The sequence below is a fragment of the Camelus bactrianus genome, chromosome 11 (assembly GCF_048773025.1).
Source record: "Camelus bactrianus isolate YW-2024 breed Bactrian camel chromosome 11, ASM4877302v1, whole genome shotgun sequence".
Lineage (NCBI taxonomy): Eukaryota > Metazoa > Chordata > Mammalia > Artiodactyla > Camelidae > Camelus > Camelus bactrianus.
Window position 1 is genome coordinate 64,491,542 of NC_133549.1, and position 23,266 is coordinate 64,514,807.

Here is a 23,266-nt window from a genome sequence, read left to right on the forward strand (position 1 = left end):
AAAACATTGCAAGCCATTCTTTAAGGTATTAACATTAATTTTAAAAATCAATTTAGTGAGATTTTTGCATAAGAATACATTACATTATCTATCAAATGAGCATATGTGGCATTTCATAACATACTCAAAGTAACACATCAGCCATGAAGACTATTACCCAAATCACTAAGCCCACAAATTTGTATTAACTTGTTCACAGTCAATAATCACCCAGGAAGTATTTACTGAAGGTTCACAAAGATAAACAGTAAGAAACACATATCTCCTATATATAACTTGGCCTGTTAAAAAAATATATATATGGTCTATAGAAATATGTATTACTATCAATGTATAAATCATCCCACTTAGCTACTACCTATTTTCTTCTAATTTCCTATATTTGCAGGTAAGAGAACATTTGAGTGTGTGCCTAGAAAATATCCTGATATTCCCTACAATAGTCGTGGAAACTAAAACAAAAAACAGAATATATTACTTTTACTTTCATTTCTCTATTTATTATTTCAGATATAAGGGCAGATAATTGTTTTCTTATTAACTGGGTGGTTCTATGAATAGACTACGGATGGATAAATGAATGAGTGAATGAATGAGCGTACATTTTCATGGTGTCTCATTATCCATAATCAATCCCTTCAACACTCCTCTCAATCTCAGTGATTCTGGGAGAAAAGATTGTTCTTTTTTCTATACCTCTGCCTCCAACCCCTAAGAGACATCAGAATGTCAAGGTCGGGCCCATGTTCCCTCCCAGCACCTTTCCCCTGGAGTCAAACGCCATTCTCTTCCCCCATTCTCCTCCTACCTTTTTCCAACTCCCACTGGTCTAGTTCCATAAAATCAGTATCTCTTTGCTTTTCAGACTCTCCTACTCTACAGGATCCTTCCCCTTGATCCATAAATGTGTTATTGTATACATCCAAAGATAATCATGATATCTTTGTGTGTGTGTAAGTGAAAACATCAGTGCTTCACCAAGGCCTTTCCATTCATATACCTGATACACGTGCAGAAAGACACAAACAAACCACCCTGTAACAAAAAATCATCCTCACTGACTTTTATCTTGATATAATCTAATTATTAGATTAGCAGTAAAAAAATTTTAATAGAGGCAATTACTATAAAGTCTAGAAGCCTTGCTGCTCTCCGAATATATTCTTCATGATTCTCTTATTATGAAAACAGATATTTGAATAATTCTTGAGAATCATAAGAATCTGCCAAATTCAACAGTTATTTATGATAAAAACTCTTACCAAAGGTGGGTATAGAAGGAATATATCTCAACATAATAAATGCTATTTATGACAAACCCACAGCCAACATAATACTCAATGGTGAAAAGTTGAAAGCCTTCCCACTAAAATCTGGAACAAGACAAGGATGCCCACTCTCACCACTTCTATTCATCATAGTATGAGAAGTCCTATTCATAGCAATCAGATAAGAAAAAGAAATTAAAAGGGATCCAAATTGGAAGAAAAGAGATAAAATTGTCATTATATGCAGACGACATGATACTATATATAGAAAACCCTAAAGGCTCCACGCAAAAGCTACTAGAGTTAATAAGAGAATTCAGCAAGGTAGCAGAATACAAGATTAACATACAGAAATCAGTCGCATTTCTTTACACTAACAATGAATTAGAAAAGGAAAGTAAAGAAAAAATCCCTTTGAAAATCGCATTCAAAAAATTAAAATACCTAGGAATAAATGTGACCAAGGAGGTGAAAAACTTGTATGTGGAGAACTACAAAACACTGATTAGGAAATTAAAGATGATTTAAAGAAATGAAAAGATACCCCATGTTCTTGGGTTATAAGAATTAATAATGTTAAAATGGCCATACTACTCAAAGCAATCTACAGATTTAATGGGATCCATATCAAATTACCTAGGATATTTTTCACAGTACTTGAACAAATAATCCTAAAATTTATATGGAACCATAAAAGACACAGAAGTGCCAAAGCAATACTGAAGAAAAAAGAACAAAGCTGGAGGAATAACCCTCCCAGACTTCAGACAATACTACAGAGCTACAGTAATCAAAATAGCATGATATTGTTACAAAAACAGGCATATGGATCAATAGAACAGAATAATAAAATAGAGAGCCCAGAAATAAACCCACACACCTATGGTCAACTAATCTTTGACAAAGGAGGCAAGAATATACAATAGAGTAAAGACGGTCTCTTCAGCAAGTGGTATTCAGAAAACTGGACAGTTGCATGTAAATCAGTGAAGTTAGAATACTCCCTCACACCATACACAAAAATAAAATCAAAATGGCTTAAAGACTTAAACATAAGACAAGACACCATAAACCTCCTAGAAGGAAACATAGGCAAAACATTTTCTGACAGAAATTTTAGCAATGTTCTTCTAGGGCAGTCTACCTAGGCAATAGAAATAGAAGCAAAAATAAACAAATGGGACATAATTAAACTTATAAGTTTTGCACAGCAAAGGAAACCATAAGCAAAACAAAGAGACAACCTACAGAATGGGAGAAAATATTTGCAAATGATGCAACTGACAACTTAATTTCCAGAAAATATAAACAGCTCATACAGATTTAAAAAAAAAAAAAAAACCAATTCAAAAATGGGCAGAAGACCTAAATAAGCAATTCTCCAATGAAGACACACCAACAGCCACTAGGCACATGAAAAAAATGCTCAATATCACTAATTATTAGAGAAATGCAAATCAAAACTACAATGAGGTATCACCTCCCACCAGTCAGAATAGCCATGATTAAAAAGTCCACAAACGATAAATGCTGGAGGGGGTGTGGAGTAAAGGGAACTCTCCCACACTGTTGGTAGAAATGTACTTTGGTGCAGCCATTATGGAAAACACTATGGAGATTCCTCAAAAGACTAAAAATAGACTTACCATATTATCTAGCAATCCCACTCCTAGGCATAAACCCAGAGGGAACTCTAATTGGAAAAGATACATGCACCCCAATGTTCATAGCAGCACTATTTACAGTAGCCAAGACATGGAAACAACCTAAATGTCCATTGACAGATGACTAGGTAAAGAAATTGTGGTATATATCATACAGTGGAATACTACTCAGCCATTAAAAAAGAATAAAATAATGCCATTTGCAGCAACATGAATGGACTTGGAGAATGTCGTTCTAAGTGAAGTAAGCCAGAAAGAGAAAGAAAAATACCATATGGTATCACTCATATGTGGAATCTAAAAAAAAAAGACACAAATGAACTTATTTACAAAACAGGAACACACTCAAAGACATAGAAAATAAGCTTATGGTTACCAGGGGACAAAGAGGGTAGGAAGAAATAAATTGGGAGTTTGAGATTTGTAGATACTAGCTACTATATATAAAATAAGTTTCTTCTGTATAGCACAGGGAATTATATTCAATATCTTGTAATAACTTATAATGAAAATGAATATATGTATGTATATATATGACTGAAACATTATGCCATACACCAGAAACTGACACAACATTGTAAACTGACTATACTTCAATTTAAAAAAAGAAAAAGAAAAAAGAAACTGCCAAAGACCATCCCAAGTGACTCAACATAGACATCTGTAAATAATCAAAATAGTGAATTTCAAATATGCTTTTAATCAAATACACTCACAATATTTATAATTCTTTCATGTGTCTTCAGCAAAGTTTGATATTAAAAACAAAGATAATTATGCTAAAAGTTTCAAAGGAAACAACTATGGCAAATCTATTAATTTATGAAGTCATTTAAGTACAATTACATACTCTAAAATTGATTATACTATTAAAAACAATAATACATACTATCACTTCTTGTATACTATCAAAACATTTTCTAGTCAACTCAGATTTAGTTGGAGATCAAGGCAGTAATAAACAGAAAACTGCAGAATTTTGCAGATGAAGTCCGAGCTAGGTGAAAGTCTGACAGGTTGTTACCAACCTCTGATAGCAGTAACACAATGTAAACCCAAAACAAAAATCCTACTAAAATGTGGGTTACCATATTCCAAGGCAGTTGCGTTTTATATTCCATAAAGTCTTGAGAGTTAGAGAATACCTCCCAAACAATTCAAGGACACCTCATACAATATTCATTTCAACAATGTGCTGGTCTTGGATGAATAGTAATAATGAGATGCTCATTCTAATACTAAATGCCAGTGATTACTTCTATAAAGTTCTTCCTTATGTTGAGCTGAAATCTGCCACTTTTTAACTTCTATCCAATAGAGACAGTTTTATAAAGTGGGAACAGTATGGGTTTGAAGACAGGCAGACTAGATTAAAATCCCAGTTTTCAAAATCAAAGGGAGGAAAACAGATCTCTTGATAGCAGTAACAGACGTCTCATCTCCAGGAACAGTCCTTAAGGCAGAACAAACGTAATGCCCATGGGAATCCTTCCCTTCTCCCCAAGTTATTTATGTCCATAATTCCTGAATTTTCTTTTGTCCACTTTATTCCCTGCTTAAAATTGAACTTAAATCAATTTTAAATTCACTTAGTTTAATAAGCATTTTATTTTTAAATGCAGTTAACTCTGAGAGGTCATGGGGGCACATATTTAATCATCCATCAGTATGAACTAGCTTATCATTCTCCATCCAGCAGCCTGTACATGTCTCCATTCTGTACACACCACCTTGTATTTTAGTCATATCCTGGCAGCAAAGTAGAGAGATGTTAGATCAGAGGGATTCACACAGAAGCCAGTAGAAAACTTTCCCATTTCCAAACTTTGCCTTGGGATGTCCATCCCCTCACAAACATTAAAGAGAAAACTCCTACCTGCTTCTCCTCCCAACTGTAACACATGACCTCTGTCTTCAAATTCCAGAGCCCAGGCTCCTCCTAATAAAACTGTAATTCTTCTACATAAATTGGCATGTTCTTGTGGGATGGCTCAGAAATCTAACAATCTATCATACAGTTTCCATAGAAAAGTGCTTAATACCAAACATTTTTAAAAAAATAAACTTGTAACACAGTTTGTAAAATGACAACTGATTCTCCTTTAAGATTATTAATTTCCATGGCACAGTCATCATTAATTTAACTTGTATTCACTCTGTAACTAAACTGTTCAGGTGTTTTTAACAAAGATTACTTCAAACTTTAAGTCTCTCCATCACATATTTGGACAATTAATTTTTATTTGCTCCTAAATGCAGAATTTTATTTTATCCTTGTAACATTTCATCCTGTAGGATCTGGACTTTTGTTCCTGCCAGCCAAAAATTTATTTTAGAGAACCCAATATATTAACACTCTCTCCTAGTTTTATGTTTTTTCAGTATCAATTCCATAGTTCATATAGAACAGGTGGGGGCTAGACATGAAATCTGATTTTGTTATCACTAGAAATCTCTTTCCAGATACAAAATGATCAATTAATAAACACTTTAGGCATAATTTTTTAATCAGTTATTTATTACTTTTTTTCAATTTGTCAAAAAACAGCATGGGAGGATTTTTCAAATGCTATAAAAATAGGACACCCTTTCTTTCCTATTTAACAATTTAATTTTTTAAAAATCTAGGTTGACATGATTCATTCCCAGAGAAACCATGCTGACTACTAGTAACTAGTAGTAAAAAAGAAAGTCAGAAAGGTAATGGAACTGGTTGTGGGGGAGGGGGCTGCAGATCATATCAAGTCCCACTAGATAAACATAATCTTTTATATTTTGGAAAGATCACTCTGGTGAATAAAATGAAGTATGAGGGACAAAGGCAAAAGCAGGAACACCATTGGGAGCCTTCTGTAGTGATCTAGATGAGAAAGAACAATGACTTAGACCTGATGATGGCAGTGGAAGTGGATAGAAGTGGTCAGATTATAGATATATTATGACAGTTGTGCCAATAGGAATTCCTGACAGATTTAACATAGGATAAAAAGAACTCAAGGTATCTTTAAGCATTTTGTTCTGGAGCAACTGAAAGGATGGAGTTGCCATTAACTGAGGTGGGGGTTGCTGCAGGAGGAACAAGAAGATGAAGAGTCCAGTTTGGAACACCATAAATTTGAGATGCATATTAGACATCCAAGCAAAGATGTTAAGTAGACAGTTGGATATACAAGAGTAGAGTTTGGGAGAGAAGTCTGGAATGAAAATGTAAATTTTAGAATTGTCAAAATAAAGGTGGATGGAATGAAACCACCAAGGGAGCAAGCAGACCAGGAAGAGGCAGGTCAGAGTCAAAGGACCATTGTGAGTGAATGGAAATATAGGCAGTGGTACTCAGAGGAGGATTATAGAATTAAGATTTGCCTTTGAGTGACTGAGAAAAATATGACTCTTCTAGGCAGACCAATTAGAAAAGGGAAAACATACTCCTGTAGGTATTAGCAGGAAAGCCCACAGTTTGCCCAGCAGAGGGAGGGCTAGATTTCAGCTCCACTCAGCGGCTCAGCAGGGCAACATGTACCAGTCAGTGTGAGACATGCTGCTACCCACCCGACCCTCACCGTCTGCTAAAGGATTTTTAAATTCTCCTATGTTTCATCACCACTGGATCTCAGTAATTAAGAGCACTGGCTTTGAAGCTGGACTGTCTGGGCAAGAATCCACACTCTGTTCCCTGCTCACTGGTGACTTTAGACAAGATACTGAACCTCCCTAAACATCAGTTTCCTCATCTCTAAAACGAGGTAAGAGTACCTTCTTCAAAAGGATCTTGAAGGTTAAAATTAAAAATCCATGTGAAAGTCATAATTCAGCCCATGTCTCAGACACCTAGTAAGGGCTCAACAAATGTTAGTTGATACTATTAGGCCCTTTTCAGTAGGAAAGCAGAATCCCTTTGTCTACATTTAGGTTAAACGTATCTCTTTCATCTATAGAGCTTATAATAATTATTCAAGAATGTTTTCACTCTCTGTTCCCATAACAAAAGAGCTTAAAACAAAGCTTCCCTCTGGTGGCTCATTTCACTGGAACTCTTCACTTTAAAATCTAAGGAGTATTTCCTACTTGTGCATTAATTAGAAATGCGACATGCCTAAATACTCTTTTTAAAAAATCCCTAATGTACAACAGCCTCATAAAGGATCTTGAGCCCTTTGAAATCATTCCAGAGTAGTACATAAAAGGTATGCTCCAGAGTTAGGGCTACAATTGTTAGATGCACTACATGTCCAGATCCCCAAGTATATGAACATTTTACTTCCTTAGCTTCCAAGAACTCTGGGTTTCAACAGAACAAAATAATGTCACATTTTATAATAAAAAGTAAGCATCTTTAGCAAGTTATAATTTAAACTTTCAAAAGCTTCTTGAAAGCATTTGAAGTTCTCTCTAATAACCTTTGGACAGTCATCACACTGATGTTCTTTGAAAAATCAAATTGAGCTCCTCCCCCTAAAATTATGATTTTCATAGATTCTTTATGAGAAGACCCAAATTCAATTAAATTAAAACATTTGCTTACTCTGTTCACAGTAAACAAAATAAAACTTGCTTCCTCACACACAACTTAAATGAGAGCTACAAAAATTGCAGAAAATAAACAAATAAAAATCCAAGATTGCCTTAACTAATATGAAATAAAACAAAGGAAAACAGCAGATTCTACTTATATGCAGGTCTTATGTCCTTGTTGTGAATGGCTGAACAAGTCTAGTCTCCCACCAAAATAAAGGAAAAGGTTGTAATTCAATTCCAGATTTAACTGAAAAGTAACATTGTATATAAGAATTTTACAAGATGATCTCATTAACACTCCTCTGATAACACACCTTTTACGTTATTTTATAAAATGCCAGTTCATACTAAAAGCTCACCTTATATTTCACAATGGCACACATTTTCAAAATTGCAGGTAGGGAGAAAGGACAAAAATGCCCCATGGTTATCCTGTGGAGCAATGCCTTTCAACTTCAGGACATTTTGTACCATATAAAATTATATGAGAACTGAGATCCTGTAAGATCCTATCTCATATAAGTCCAGCATGAAGGTTACCTACCTATTACTCAAAAAGCCAAAGAATTAAATTAGTCCAACTGAAATCTAAGAAGAAGATAATCTAATATGTGAAAGCTCAGAGAAGCTTTCATTGAATCACCCAGAACAGGAATAACCTTCAGCTGTAAGTATCAAGTTTAAGCAACCAGGGCAGAAGTAACATGCCCTTCTTATACACCTTGAAAGTGACAGTAGCTTTTGTTGCTGCCAGTCCAGCGGGCCTATGGTCAGTTCCACTACATAATATATAAGACAGCTCAAATTATATGAATTCTCCAAAGGTCTGGTATTTTTGAAAATCAGAGAACAATAAAAGAAAATAGTGAAAGAAGTGGAATTCACATCAACCTCAATTTGGAACCAAAAAATTCCCATTTCTTCTTTGTTCTCTGATTAGCTAGAAACAAATAAGACCCTGCTTATCAGAATAGAGAAAACAAAGTCTTTGAAAACACTATATTCATGTTTCTATAAATCTATTAATACACTTGGGAAAACCAATAGTGGGCAACTGCTTTGAGAACTTCAGCGTGTTCTCTGACTCCTGGTTTTCCATTCTTTCACACTCTCTGAAGAGTTTTTAAAAGTCTGTGCCACAATCTTTCAATTTAATCATCCAGGTTCACTATTTTACCACTACTTTTTAAAATTTTCTCCAGGAACTCTGGCTATTAACCCTATTTAACTGTTTCTCATCCCACATGCTAAGTATTCTTTCTATAATAGATAAAGGACTTTCTCCTCTAGCTTCAAAATACCACTTTATACCCTTCTGACCATTCTTTCCCAGTGTCTTTTGCTAGCACCTCTTGATCCACTAACTCCTGTTAAGTACGGGTCTTATCTCAGGTTGGATCCCTTATATCCTATTTGCTGCTCACATTACATTGTTCTCTCAGAACAATCTCTCCCTAGAGTTTCAATTCAACTCATATCCTCTGATTCTATAGTCCAGACCTCTCACTTGAGCTTCAAAGCCCCCACATCCATTGCCCACTGGGCCATCTCACAGGCACCTCAAAACTGAACTCATGATCTCTTCCTTAAAACCAAATTCATGATCTCTTCCTTAAAATCCACTGAATGACTCAAGGCAATTTGGTCTGTTGTATCTCTCTAGCTTTCTCTTTTTCTTTGATCCACTTCCTCCCTGTATTCCATCCATGCTAAAGAATTTGAAGTTCTCTAAATGGACCATACTCTTTCATACCTCTAAACTTATTCACTCTGCTCCCTCTGCCTGGAGTGCCTTTCCTCAATAGCACCTCAAAAAATACTTGCTTATCTTTCCATCCTCAACTCAAACAAGCCTCTTTACATACACACACATGCACACATAAGCATGCATACGCTCATGTTAGAAGGAAGCAATACTTCCTTACCTCTGTCCCCTATACAGATCTCTAAGAGAATCATCATCATCATCCTACCATCTCCTAGGATTCCTTATAATATATGGTAGAGTAACTGCATGTTTATGTCACTTCCTTCCATCAAAACTGAAGACAGAAAAAATTAAAAATAAAACCTCCATCATCAAGGAAACTTGTCATAACCCCAAATTAAAAATAAAGAAATACAGTGAAATCTTGATTAAATTTTTTTAAAAAGGAAAGTGAAAGCCTATACATACCTCAACAGGAAATAATTTCTTCTAATGCCACAATCCTGATATTCCTGTCGAAGTGTCTGTTGATTAGAGATTAAGATGTAGGGCATGGATAGGTACAGGAATCAAAGGGGGATATCCCTGTTTGAAAGACCCAGTTTGAGATTACAGAATCACAAAAGCGATAGGGCAGGATTAGCAATGATGACATGCCATTTCTAACTGTCTGTGACTAAGCCTGTGTAGCCAAGGGAACTGCTAGAGAGCAAGCAGTGAAGGAAAGAAGGGATGTTGAATCATCAGTTCACAATGCGAATAGCCTGTAACTTAAAGGACTTTGCCATGAAGCATACTGAGTTTTGGAGCACCAAACAATGAAAGAAAAAATTTCCTAGAAATAAAAAAGTAACAACTTTGGTAAGAAAGTAAAAATTGCCAACAACATCAGCTCAGTTCCACAGAAGCCCTAATACTCCATACAATGTTCTTTAGTAAATCTCTGGTGGTATATAAAGATGAGTAATGGGAACTCTCCATATAAAGTGCAGAAAAAAAAAAAAAGAAAAAGAAAAAGAAAAAGGAGAGGAACCCGAAAATGCATATGAGTAAGAAATAGTGAAGGAAACAGGGGAAGAGCTCAGTGAAATAGTTATATGTGGACTCAAATACACACACGCACATACAAATATACACAGTATGTTCTCACTTTAAAAAGAACTCAAAGAAGAGTTACAAGATTCAAAAAAGAGATAAAACATCATAAAGGAATAAAAAAATAAGATAGAAGAACTCAAACAAATGGAAGCAAAAAATAAAACACTACAAAGATAAAAGTAACATTAGAAGCATCCAACAAACTGGACTGAGAGCACATTTTGGAAAGATGATGGACAGACTAGCAAAATCACTTATCAAAAAAGATGGAAAAGCTCAAACACTCTTCTCTCCTCATCTTTCATAGCAAGGAATCAATAGATATTACTTAAAGCTGAGTGCAATTTAAAGTAATTTCTCATTCAAGGAAACATCTGCAAATATCCCTGAAGCATATAAAAAGCTGCCCAGCCTCATTCATAATCAGAGAAGTGCAAATTAAAACTACACTGAGATACTATTTCTCATCTGTTAAGATTGTCAAATATCCAAAATTTAGATAACAAACTGTTAGTAAGGCTGTAGAGAATCAGACACCCTCATACATTGTGTATGGATATGCAAAACTTTGTCTATGTAGGGTAAATTTTCAATATATGTATATATATATAAATACATATATTTACCCTTTGACCTAGAAATCTCACTTCTAGAAATTCACTTCAAAAATAAAAACTAATGTACACCCAAGGCAATTCATTGCAGCATTTTTTTAAAAGAAGGGAAGGAGGGAAAGTAGGAAGGAAGGAAGGAAGGAAAAATAGAAGAAAGGAAAGAAGGAAGGAAGGAGAAACTATATATGGAATATCCATACAAACAAACAGTACATACCTATAGAAAGGAGTGAGGAAGTTCTCTCTTTACACCACTATGGAGTGATTTCCAGGCTACATTGTTAAGTGAAAAAAAACCTAGGTGCAAAATAGTGTTTACAATATACTACCTATACATAAGAAAGCCGTAATTGCAAAAAGATTTGCCTTCTTGCTTATATTTCTGGGGGGAAAAATCAAAAAGGATAAACCAAAAACAAATTAAAATCATTGTTCTCAGGAAGAGAGACAGAACAGAGTAGAGGAGACACAGATGAATGCTAGATTTCTCTGAATGTACCTAGTTTTAGAGGTTTGATTTTGGAGTCATGTAAATGTTTCACATAAATCAACAGCAATTAACTCATAAGTCAATCCTGAAAAGTCAAAAGTAAATAAAAGAACATAAACCTTAACTATAATTCACATTAACTTCATAACCACACAGAAATGATTTCAAGTGACTTCAAAACACAGTAATTTTTTAAAAGCTATAAGGATATATTGTACCACATAGGAAATATAACCCATATTTTATAATAACTATAAGGGGAGTATGACCTTTAAAAATTGTGAATCACAAAAACTGTGAATCACCTGAGACTTACATAATATTGTACATCAATGATACATCAAAAATTTTTTTTTTAATTTTTAAGTAAAAAACAGCAACAAAAAATACACTCACACACACATATATATACACACAATGGAATATTACTCAGCCATGAAAAAGCATAAAATTTTGCCATTTGGAACAACATGGATGGACTTTGAGAGTATTATGCTTAGTGAAAAAAGCCAAACAGAGAAAAACAAATACTGTATGTTACCACTTACATGTGGAACCTAAAAAATAAAACAAAACCAGTGACTATAACAAAAAAGAAACAGATTCACAGACATAGAAAACAAACTAGTGGTTACAAGTGCAAAGAGGGGAGGGGCAAGATAGGAGTGGAGGATCAAGAGGTGCAAACTACTATGTATAAAATGAATAGGCTAGGAGGATATATTGCACAGCACAAGGAATGTAGCCAATATTTTATAATAACTACAAATGTAGTATAATCTATAAAAAATTGGTTTATTTATTTATCTATTTTTAATGGAGGTACTGGGAACTGAACCCAGGACCTTGTGCATGCTAAGCATGCACTCTATTCCCCCCACCAAAAAAAAACCCAAAATTTTTAATCACCATTTATAACTCATTAAAAAATAATAGATCTAGACAATAATCATCAATATGAAGGTTAAACTCATTAGGTGACTGATTAATGGAGAACTATGAAAATCAGGCTTACAAAGCATGAATACACTGATCAATCTTAACATTACCAAAAGTGAGACAACCCAGACTCTATGCCTCCTGACATGATACAATAGGAAGTACACCACACCACCTACGCGGTATTCTAACCAAGCCTTGTCTAACTGACATTTAACTACCAGTTTATTGGAAGGAAGAATGTGTTAAGTGACACCACAAGGCTGCAGTCGTCTAAATCCAGAATGTGGGAAATACTGTAAGACAAATGACTTGGTTTCTTCAACTCATAGATGACATGGAAAAGGAGGGGAAACTATTACAGATTAAAAGATACTTAAGGAGCATAACAACCACATAAAATGTGTGGACCCTAGATTCTGATTTCAAAATCCAAATATAAGAAGACGTTTTTAAACAGTTAAAATTGGATACAGACAGGCAGTTTGACAATATTAGAGCTACTGTTCATTTTGGAGGTATGATAATAATTGGATGATTATTTTTTCTTAAATCTTCACATATTAGATGTAATATTAAATGGACAATTGAATTTCAACAAAGGTGTTAAAGGAAACTCAATAGAGAAAAGATAGTCCTTTCAACAAATGGGTTGAAATCAGTGGACATCTATGTGTAAAACAGGAACCTTAACCATATCCTCACACCATACACAAATATTTACCTGAAATGGATCACAGAGCTAAAGATAAGACCTTAAAGGTAATAAACTTCTCAAAGAAAATACAGGAGAAAATCTTTGTAACCTTGGTTTAGGCAAAGTTTTCTTAGATACAACACCAAAAGCATTATCCAAGAGAAAGGAAAAAAATCAATAAACTGCTTCAACAAAATTTAACACTTTTGCTCTCTGAAAGACAATGTTAAGGAAATGAAAAGGCAGTCCACAGACGAGGATGAAGTATTTTTAAAGTCCATATACTGCAAAGGATTTGTATCCAGAAAATATAAACAATCCTTAGAAATCAATAATTAAAAGAAAAACAACTCAATTTTTCTAAATGGGCAAAAATTGAAAAGACTCTTCACCAAAGAAAATATATAGATGACCAATAAGCACAGGAAAAATGCTCATCATAAATCACTAGAGAAATGCAAATTAAGGTCACAATATACTACTACATACATTCTAGAAAGGCTAAAATTAAAAAGACTGTCAATACTAGGGCTAGCAAAGATGAGAAGCAACTGGAAATCTCACACATTTGCTAATGAAAATGAAAACTGGTACACCCACTTTAGAAAACAGCTTGGAAATTTCTTATAAAGTTAAAATACACCCACCCTATGACCCAGCAATTCCACTCCTTAGATATTTACTCAAGAGAAATGAAAGCATATGTCCACACACAGACCTACATGCAAATGTTCATGGTGGCCTCAGAAACTGAAAACAACTCAAATTTCCATCAACAGGTAAATAGATAAACAATGATACCATCATATCATCACATGTTATACAATAAAGAAATGAACTGTTGATACAGGCAACCACATTAACCTCTCTCAAAAGCATTATGCAAAGAGATACAGTCAAACAAAAGTACACACCGTATGATTCCACTTTTATGACATTCTTGAAAGGGCAAAAATACAGGGACAGGAAACAGATCAGTAGTTGTCAGTGGCCGAGGGTTTAAGGAAGAGAATTAACTGCAGAGGGCACAAGGAAACTTTTTGGATTAATGGAAATGTTCTATTTGATTATGGTGGTGGTTATATGACAGCATATAATTGTTAGAACTCACCAAACTGTAAGCTTAAAATGAGTGAGTTTAATGTATACAAAATTGTCCTCAATAAATGTGACTTTTAAAAAACCATTTCTGTTCACCTCTTACCCCAATAACATAGAAGATATTTCTAGATTACTTCATTTACTGCATAATTACAAATTTTTACTGATATCCATTGGCTCTATAAATTCTTTACATGGATCTCTCACTAGGATCTCTGAACTAATGCTTTCAAAAGTCAATGTATTTTTCTTAAGCATCCTACCGCTCTTGTACATCACTCAGTTTATTTGGTGCCTAAATCCTACTTAACTTCTTAAGAATATTTGCTTCCCAGGTTTCAAATCTGTGTGTCCAGGTTATCCTCCAGGTCATCCCACACAGCTGATGTTATCCATCCAATTTATAATTTTTTCTAGTAAAAACTCTAAGTCAACCTGCATGTGTTTACAAAACCACAAAAATAAAAGCTTTGAGTATTTTCTTAGTTTTCATAGTGCTTTATTTAAAAAATCATTTTATTGATCTTATTTTTAACAATGAAATACAAAAGGAGCCAAATGATTGTCCCTGACTCATCATGTTAATTTAATATCTGAAAATATCACTGAAGATCCTTAGCAAAATTCTAACTGCTACACTTTTGTCCTTTTTCAATACTACTGGGTGAAAGCAGTGAATTTCTAAGCTTGTTCCCTTTATACAAGCCGGGTTTAGCATGGTGTGCGGCATAGAGCCTAGAGTCTTCAACACAGCAGTTGGTTTTTGAGTATTTGAGGATCAAAGTACATTAAGAAGTCCTGCCTCTGAATTCCTTCCTGTATCCAACAACTTTCTTCCAAATTAACTTAGAGTGATCCAGTTAATTTTGACCTAACAGAAGTTGAAATTCAAGTTAAATTTATTGCTAAATTGAAAGAGTGAAAGGAAGGAAATTAGCTAATCTCATTTACAACAACCTATTCAGGGAAAAAAAAATTTATTTTAAAGCAGGACTAGATTCACAGATTTGTACAAAATTGTCAAATATATTTTATTTTAAACTTCAGTTTGATTGTGTCTGTTCTTACATGTAGATATTAGACCTTAATTTAGGTAATTCTTGCTGCTTCCAAACAACTAAGCCTCTTCAATCTTTCTTCTGAATTAAGCATAACAGTCAAATTTTTTTCTGCTCCTAGAAAACTTGGAGCCACACTTATGCCCACAAAAATCAGTGTGTGGGTTAAAAGGGCAGCAGTTCTCCACTTATTTTCACCAAAAAATCAGTGACATTTAAAGTATATTTAATATCCACTACCCAACATACTTTCCCTACTCTGGACTGCCACCCTTTGTAAAGGAGATAGCTAGTTTGCGTGAAATTCTCCCATAAGATTTCTGTATATAATCCTATATTTTCTCCCTCATCAGTCCCTCATATACCAGTGTCATAAAACCATAGTCAAGAACTGCTGCAGCTCAGCCTTATTACTGGCTCTGTTTTACATCTCATACTTATTTTTCTCTCTACTTTCACTTCAATTTTAATTTATCCTTTCTTGAATTTCATGTAGCCTTGTAAGTCACCTTAAATCCTTTCTAGAACAAGGTAAGGAATAAATAAATAATCATTTCAAGAATCTGCAAGAGCAATCTCTTCTCATTTACCCTAGATAAAAGCCTTAAAACTTTAATTCCTTGCAGCCTCTTAACTATTCTCCACCATACTGAATATACAAGTATCATAATCCACAGGCTTCTATTTCTTTGCTTTTACTAAATCTATTTAAAAATATTTAAGGCTGCATACAAAAAAAAAACCCACAGGAAAAGAATCCACGCACAATTTAAGTTTAGAGGCCCATAATAGAAATTAAATTGTTTGCACAAAGAAACTGCTTGCTGAGTAACTTTTACATCTGAAGAATGTAAAGCTTCCAGTGTCTTTCATATAGTTACTCAAATAGTAATAGCTCAGTTACACAAAAGGAATTTTTAAATGCTCTGATATAAGACTACTATAGCTTAGGCATTGGCACATGAGAATTTGTTTTAGCACTATTTTTAAAACCACTAATAAATACCTCAAATTGCAGAACTGAGCCTCTGCTTAACTGAAACTGCTTGAGTTGTTGTGAAAGAAAAAGCATGTAAGAGAATTACATTGTTATCTAAAACAGAAATGCCTGCTAAACGAGTAGGAAAAGTAGATATTTATAAAAGTGGAGCTTTCATAGAGTTTAGTGTTATGAAAAGGAAAATTAGTTATGAAAGTAATAAACGCACAACATAGTAGCTTCTATTTATACCATTTCTATAAAAAATAATGTCCTTTAATTTCCCCCAAAGTTATCTAACCAAGCAACAAATAATCTACAATTAGGATTTGCCTTATTGCAAAGTTTGATTTGAAAAAGTTTGACACTTCACTCACCTACTGCAGGACAGAGTATTGCCCATATACAGATACTAAACCAATTGTCTAAGCAATTTCTTGTGTTTAGAAATTCAGTGCCACTATTATGGCTCACAATTTGGCTTATAATGCATCTGTAAGCAAACAGCCTGACAAGCACCCTAGTGTATTTCAGAATGACTGACAGGACACAGTGGCTCAAGCAAGAAAGGGGGATGGGTGCCCTTAAAGCAACATGCCAGTGAAAGGCGACATCAAACAGAATCAGTCTTGAAATTACATTTTTCAACTTTGTATGAAATACGACAGATTGTCCAATATATGCTTTTAAACATAAATTTCACGTGCATTATATGCTCCAAACACTGTAAATTCCAAAGTGGCTTTAAGAACTTAAAAAGTAGAAAATTTTTAATTGACATGCTATATGATACTTTCAAGAAGGTATCAAACTTCTAAATTACTTAAGAATATTCCAGTTATTCCTAACAGAAATTAGGTCAGGGTAACTAGAGAAAAGTAGTTCTTATCTTACCTCTAGATATTTGCTAATTACCCCTACAACATTAATTTAACTAATAAATGTAATTTAAATAGATTGGATTATTTAGAATTGTTATTAAAGATGGGGGCAGGAGATCTTGGTTTTTTGCCCCTGCTGTGTTTCTTCCCTATGACCATGGTTAACAAATAGATCATTAGGTTAGGAAATTTCAATTTGGGGTATTTCTATATCAGTTTCAATTGGAAAAATATTTATTTAAGTGATACATTGGCTTCATTCTTCACATTTATAATTTTCCCTATATTTTTCTACAATATTTTGCACTGCTCAATCCTTTTATACAACAATCAGCCCATTTTATTAATTTTTTATTTTTTATTGAAGTATAGTCACTTTATAATATTGAATCAATTTCTGGTGTACAGCATGTTTCAGTCACACATGTACACACATACAGCCCTCTTCATATTCTTTTTCATTATAGGTTACTACAAGATATTGAATATAGTTCCCTGTACTACACAGTAGAAACTTGTTTATTTTTTATGTAGTAGTTTTTAAATACAATCCCTCATTTAGCCAGCAGAGGGTATCATTTGATTCAGAAAAGCTACAGTATTGAGTCCAACAACATTTATTTTTATACTTGAACTCAGAACTGGGGCATACCATCTCAGCTTTCCTTATTAAATGTGTTTAGAAATATCCCATTTTATTTTGCCCATATAAATTTGACTTATAGAACCTATATTAGTGTTTAATACTTCTCATCTGTGACAAAGTCTACCATTATTTCCTCCTCTATCAGCTCAATGAGATGCATCCTCATGGTACTGCAAGAAAATAACTACAAGGCTGAGAAGTAGCAGAAGTGGGTTCAACTATTAGAATGACTTTCCATAACCCTAGGTTTCCTGGGACAAAAATTACCAACAGACAAAACTCTACATAAGCACTTCCAAGCCCCATTAGAAAATTCAAAAACAAATTAAAAAAAAAAACTGCACTATAAAACAAAATTTCTCTTCAAAATTACATGACATTTGTAAACTGTGTAATCTTTTCTTATTGCTCTGTTTAACATTTGCTAATCATCCATTATATATTACAGGCTAATTTTAGAAGCTATGTTTCCTGTTATCACAGTATTACTATATTTCTCATGAGCATACAATGTTATAACTAACAAAGTCCTCATACAAGCTACAAATTCTTTATTTTACAACTAAACACCCACTTCAGTTTGAAAAATCATGAACATTGATTTGCCTGATTTACTCTAAAAATAAAGATTTTACTATAATTAGCTAAAATCATTAACTACCTCAAATTCATCTTAACTGAAGATAATAATTTTCCATGTTTCTCTAAAGCCATTATCACACACATCAAGTTTACTGTTAACTATGGCAATAATTAAACAGATCTAAAGGCTCAGAGTGATCTCTCTTTTCATGCTCCCAGACTTGCACTAATGACATAGCCTTTATACTAAAGCATCAAATTTTCCAAGGAGAAAAGAAATAATCATTCTCTTCCTCAGTTGTGATTCAAAATAGGAAATTATAGCTTCTTTAGAAGAGAATTCTATTTCATATAATGAAAGCAAGTTTTGGGTTCTTCACTCTGCAAAATCATTTTTAATATCTGAATATGGCAGTTTCTTTCCTCATATAACAACTAATTAGGTGGCCATGTAAAAATCGTATTTTACATTTGGAAATAAAGTATAACATCTCTTCAACTGTTACTGATTCTATCATAAAATTTCATAACTTTAATTTTCTAAACTGATATATTCTCTATAATATTAAAGAAATACTTAGAATTATTTCTTGAATTAACTTATAAGATAAGCATGCAGAAGGAAACTGAAAAGTCTGTTTTGCCAGTAATTTCCTTATCCTTTTTGCCAATCATCCACACATTGTAGAATACACATATGGCTAATATTTTTTTCTGTTTTCATCTAACCATTTAATTACACTTACTTGTCAACTCTGAGTTTGGTTCCTGACAGAGGCGCTCCTGAACTAAGTATCATTCAATGATTTTTAGTTCTCTTCAGGTGCCTTACGAATCTACATCTAAAGGCCTTGTTAGTATCTATTATATTTGTGGCAAAAAAAAAAAAAACCTTTTAAACAATAATGCTTTGAAAGGAGGAGAGACTGACTGACTAGTGAAAAGACACTATGTATTTAAAATAACCCTTTTTACTTTTAGTAAAAATGCCTCCATATTATTTTATGCTCTATTTGAATTTTCAATACTTTTTATAGATTTCATTTTATCCTGAAAACAACTTATTACCTCCCTAAACCATTGCAGTGGGCTCATAACATAATATTCACATCAGTGAGCAAGTCTAGACCAAACTCTCTGACTACATTAAGCATGATGAGTTTGAGGTATGAGTGGTATGTGCAAATGAGTTCCCATGGGCAGCCGAAAATTCAGAATCCTGAAGCTCAGGAGAAAAATCAAGATATGATAACTATGCATCTTTGTTACACCTTAAACAATAAGACTAGAAGAGCTTTTCCAAGACTGAGAGTAGAGGGAGATAAGGCGCCAAGGATAGTATTTAGCAAAATGAGTTACCCATTAAGGGTAGGAAGAGAAGGGAAGTTATGAAAAGAACAGGCAGAAAGGCAAGACAGAATTGGTTCAAATTCAAGCTCTGCTTTATTCTGCTTGGCCTCGTCAACACTGACTCCCATTTACCTTGCTTTCCTCACGTGAAATGAGACCTATAAAGTTGTTATGATGATTAATTACTTATAAAATTACTCATAGAATCTAATGGAGTGCTAATTACAGTGTTAAAAAATTCATTAATCAATTACTGTTATTTTGTGAAAAGATAAGTTTCTCTTTGTAGAATTCTACTTTCCCAAATTCAAATGCCATTGAATTTTAGAAGGCTGTGGTGAAAGCAAACAGATTGTCCATCTGATTTAAAAATTGGTGAAGAGTCATTAAATTCACACATTTTTATTTAGCAAATTGAATCCATTTCACCAAGGGAAGTTCTACTTCGTCCATGATAGTAATTTGTAATTAGGTAACAAGGAATCATGGTCCTAAAATGGAAGAGCTTAAGAGCTGCTTACAAAGTCATGACAAATGCTTAATAAATGGAAGACATACTAATACATATTAATAAATTGTGTATGTTTATTTAGCAGATTTAGTATGGGATGGTTTAAAGATAGAATATGAATAGAATATGAAACCAAAAGCAAAAGAATGTTTACAAGAAGCAAAAAAATAGAAACCTCTGGTGCCTTGTTCCCACGTAAGACTTATGGAGTTGTGCCAACCTGCCTCATTCCAGAGCAGAGAGCCAGTCAGTCACTGAGGCTATATTAGAGAGAGAGGAAGGAAATCCTTTCTCCCACTCTCTATTTCCAAAGATAATAACAGAAACCTAGAACGTGATGGATTTCACTACCAAGTAGCCATGTTTATTTTACTCATGTCCCCACTGACTCTTTAAAAGTCAACTCTGCTAATTTTCCATTATGAAGCACAAGATATATACATACAAACACATAGAAAATCCGTTTTTCAAAACTTATCCCTAAATTGTCCAAAAAATAACTGCTATCATCACTAAACTTAAACTATAACATCATTCCTATCAGGCCTTCGATTGTACTGAAAAGAAGGGAGCCTATCACAAAGTAAAGAAAAATAATTAAACTCAGCTGTTAACATAATGAATCACATTTTTTTAACTCTAAATAATAACCCTGTCCGACTATCTGGGTAACCCACACACATGACCCAGCTCATTCCAGCTTTTTTCTCCCTGGGTCTTGAGTACAAAGAATTAGATTGACACAGTCAATCATGCTCCTCTATTAAAGTTCAGCTGATGGAACTGGTCTGTGAAAAGCCTGTTTTATTTTAATTTTTGTAATCATATTCTGTATCCCTCAGCCTCAGTTCCATTTCCTTCCGCCCTTCCCACAGGCATCCAATCTGTAGTAGTTTATGGGTATCTTTCCAACCAACTTTCTTTAACATTTTTTTACATATGATATATATCTTTACAATGATATGTGGCCTTTTGTGTGCATGAATTTTTTAATTTACACAAACAATATTGTACTTCCCATTTCTTTCTACTTCTCAATCTGTCTCTCCCTCTCATTTTCTCCCCTCAATATTATGTTTTCATGGTCTATGGCTGTTGAGTTATAGCCTTAGCCCACTCAATATAGTCCTAGCTCCACCTTGCTTTTCACTGCTATAGAAGCAAGACATTAGATTTCCCAGACTTCTTTGCAACTTAGAATAGCCTATGACAGAATTCTAGCAAATGAGATGTTGGCAGATGTTTGCTAAGGGGGTTTCTGGCAAAGCTTTTACTTTCCCTATAAAAAATATGTCAGACAATGTTGCCATGGCCCTTTGCCCTTCCTGTGATATGATGCCTGGACATAAAGCACTCTTACTGCAAACCTGAGGAAAGATGACACAGTAGAATTACAGAAAGAGCTTAGGTCATTGATGTTATCAGTTATGAACTTTTCACCTACAGATTTCTTGTTACTTGAGAAAAATGAGTTCCCAAGTAATATAATTGATCTAATTTGTGCCTTTTTTTACATTTGTAGAAAGCTATCAGATGCATTTATAATGCATTTTATCTGTGCATATTTCTTTTCAAGTATAACTAGGTAGTATCCAACTCTTTGCTATGAGAAACAATGCTATAGTAAACATTCTCATACATGTCTCTGTTTGTACCTATGCAAGAGTTTCTCTAACATATATATCCTGTTGAGGGCTGAATTGTGAGCTTCCCAAAAATCATGTTTATAGTCCTAACCCCCTGCACCTCAGGATATAGCTGTATTTAGAAATGAGGTCTTTAAGGATGTGATTAAGCTAAAATGGGGCCAGAGTTCTTGGTTTTATTTCAATATAAATAGTGTCCTTATAAGAAGAGGAAATAAGGACACAGACACACACAAAGAGATGACCATGTGAGGACACAGCAAAAAAACAGCCATTTGCAAGCCAAGGAAAGAGGTCTCAGGAGAAACCAAACCTACCAACACCTTGATCTTAAACTTTCAGCCTTCGAACTATGAGAAAATGAATTTCTGTTGTTTAAGCCACCCAGCCTGTGGTATTTTGTTTTGGCAGCATTAGCAACTAATACAATTCAGAAGTATAAGTTTCTGGATCAAAATGCACATGAGTACTCAATATCAACAAACATTATCAAACTGGTCTCCAAAACAACACTACCAGCAGAGCATGTGGGTTCACATGTCCCCATCTCTTCATCAGTACAAGATACTACATGACATTTCAACTTCTGCCACCATGGGAGGTGCAAAGTTGATCTCATTGTCATCATTTTCATTTCTGATCACCAATCTAATTGGTGACCTGTTTTAGGCTGACTAGTCATCCATTCAACACTCCTTTCTGTAAATTGCATACCTGTATGCAATTTTTTTTTACCCATTTTTTTAACCATTTTTCTCCTAGGTTGCCCATTTTTACTTATTGATTTATAAAAATTTTATATATATATATATATATTCTATATACTATTTTTTGTCAATTATATTCCTTGAAAATATCCTCTCCTTGCTTGACATGTCTCCCTTTGTATTCTTAAGCATTTCACATCTATATGTAAAAGTTCTATTTTCTTCCCATCCTTATAGATACTAGGTTATTACCAGACATTAATTCTTGCCAATCTAATAGGTATATAAACTATCTCATCATTTATTTAATCTGTATTTACCTGATAACTAGTGAAACAAACTAAACATCTTTCCACCTATTTATTGGTCATTACAATTTTCTCATCTATGAATTATTTTTTCGTTTATCATGGACCCATTTCACTGTTAAGACTTTTCTTTTCCTTACTAAATTTTTAGGAGTTCTTTATAAAATGTTATATTAGATTATTTTCATTGAATGGTCTGTGAGTCAGCTATTTCTACAACAGCGCTACATAACAAACCACCCGAAAACTCAGTGGAATAAAACAACATTTATTCTCTCTTGTTCATTTTCAGGTTGTCTGGGAGTTGTCTAATGCAGGATGGGCCTGGCTGGGCTCACTCCAAGCTATAGTTTTGGAATCCAGATTTATTTCACATGTTTGTCATCCTATTTGGACAAGTAAACTACATGTTTTTCCAACAGCAACAATAAAAATATAAGGACAGTTGGAAACACAATGCCTCTTAAGGTATAAACTTCAAACTAGTACCCTGCCTCTTCTTTC

At 33.9% G+C, this 23,266-nt stretch overlaps 1 protein-coding gene across 7 annotated transcripts in view; it reads right to left on the reverse strand.

Moving 5' to 3' along the window:
- Positions 1 to 23,266, reverse strand: part of CTNNA3 (catenin alpha 3) — a 1,350,411-nt gene that overhangs the window by 1,286,722 nt on the left and 40,423 nt on the right. The window contains exon 1 of one of the 7 annotated variants that reach the window (XM_074374084.1): positions 16,509 to 16,624. The exons of the other annotated variants lie outside the window; for them this stretch is intronic. The gene's annotated coding sequence lies outside the window, so the exon portion shown is untranslated. Of the gene's footprint in view, positions 1 to 16,508; positions 16,625 to 23,266 lie in introns of those variants that run through there. 7 annotated transcript variants of the gene reach the window in all.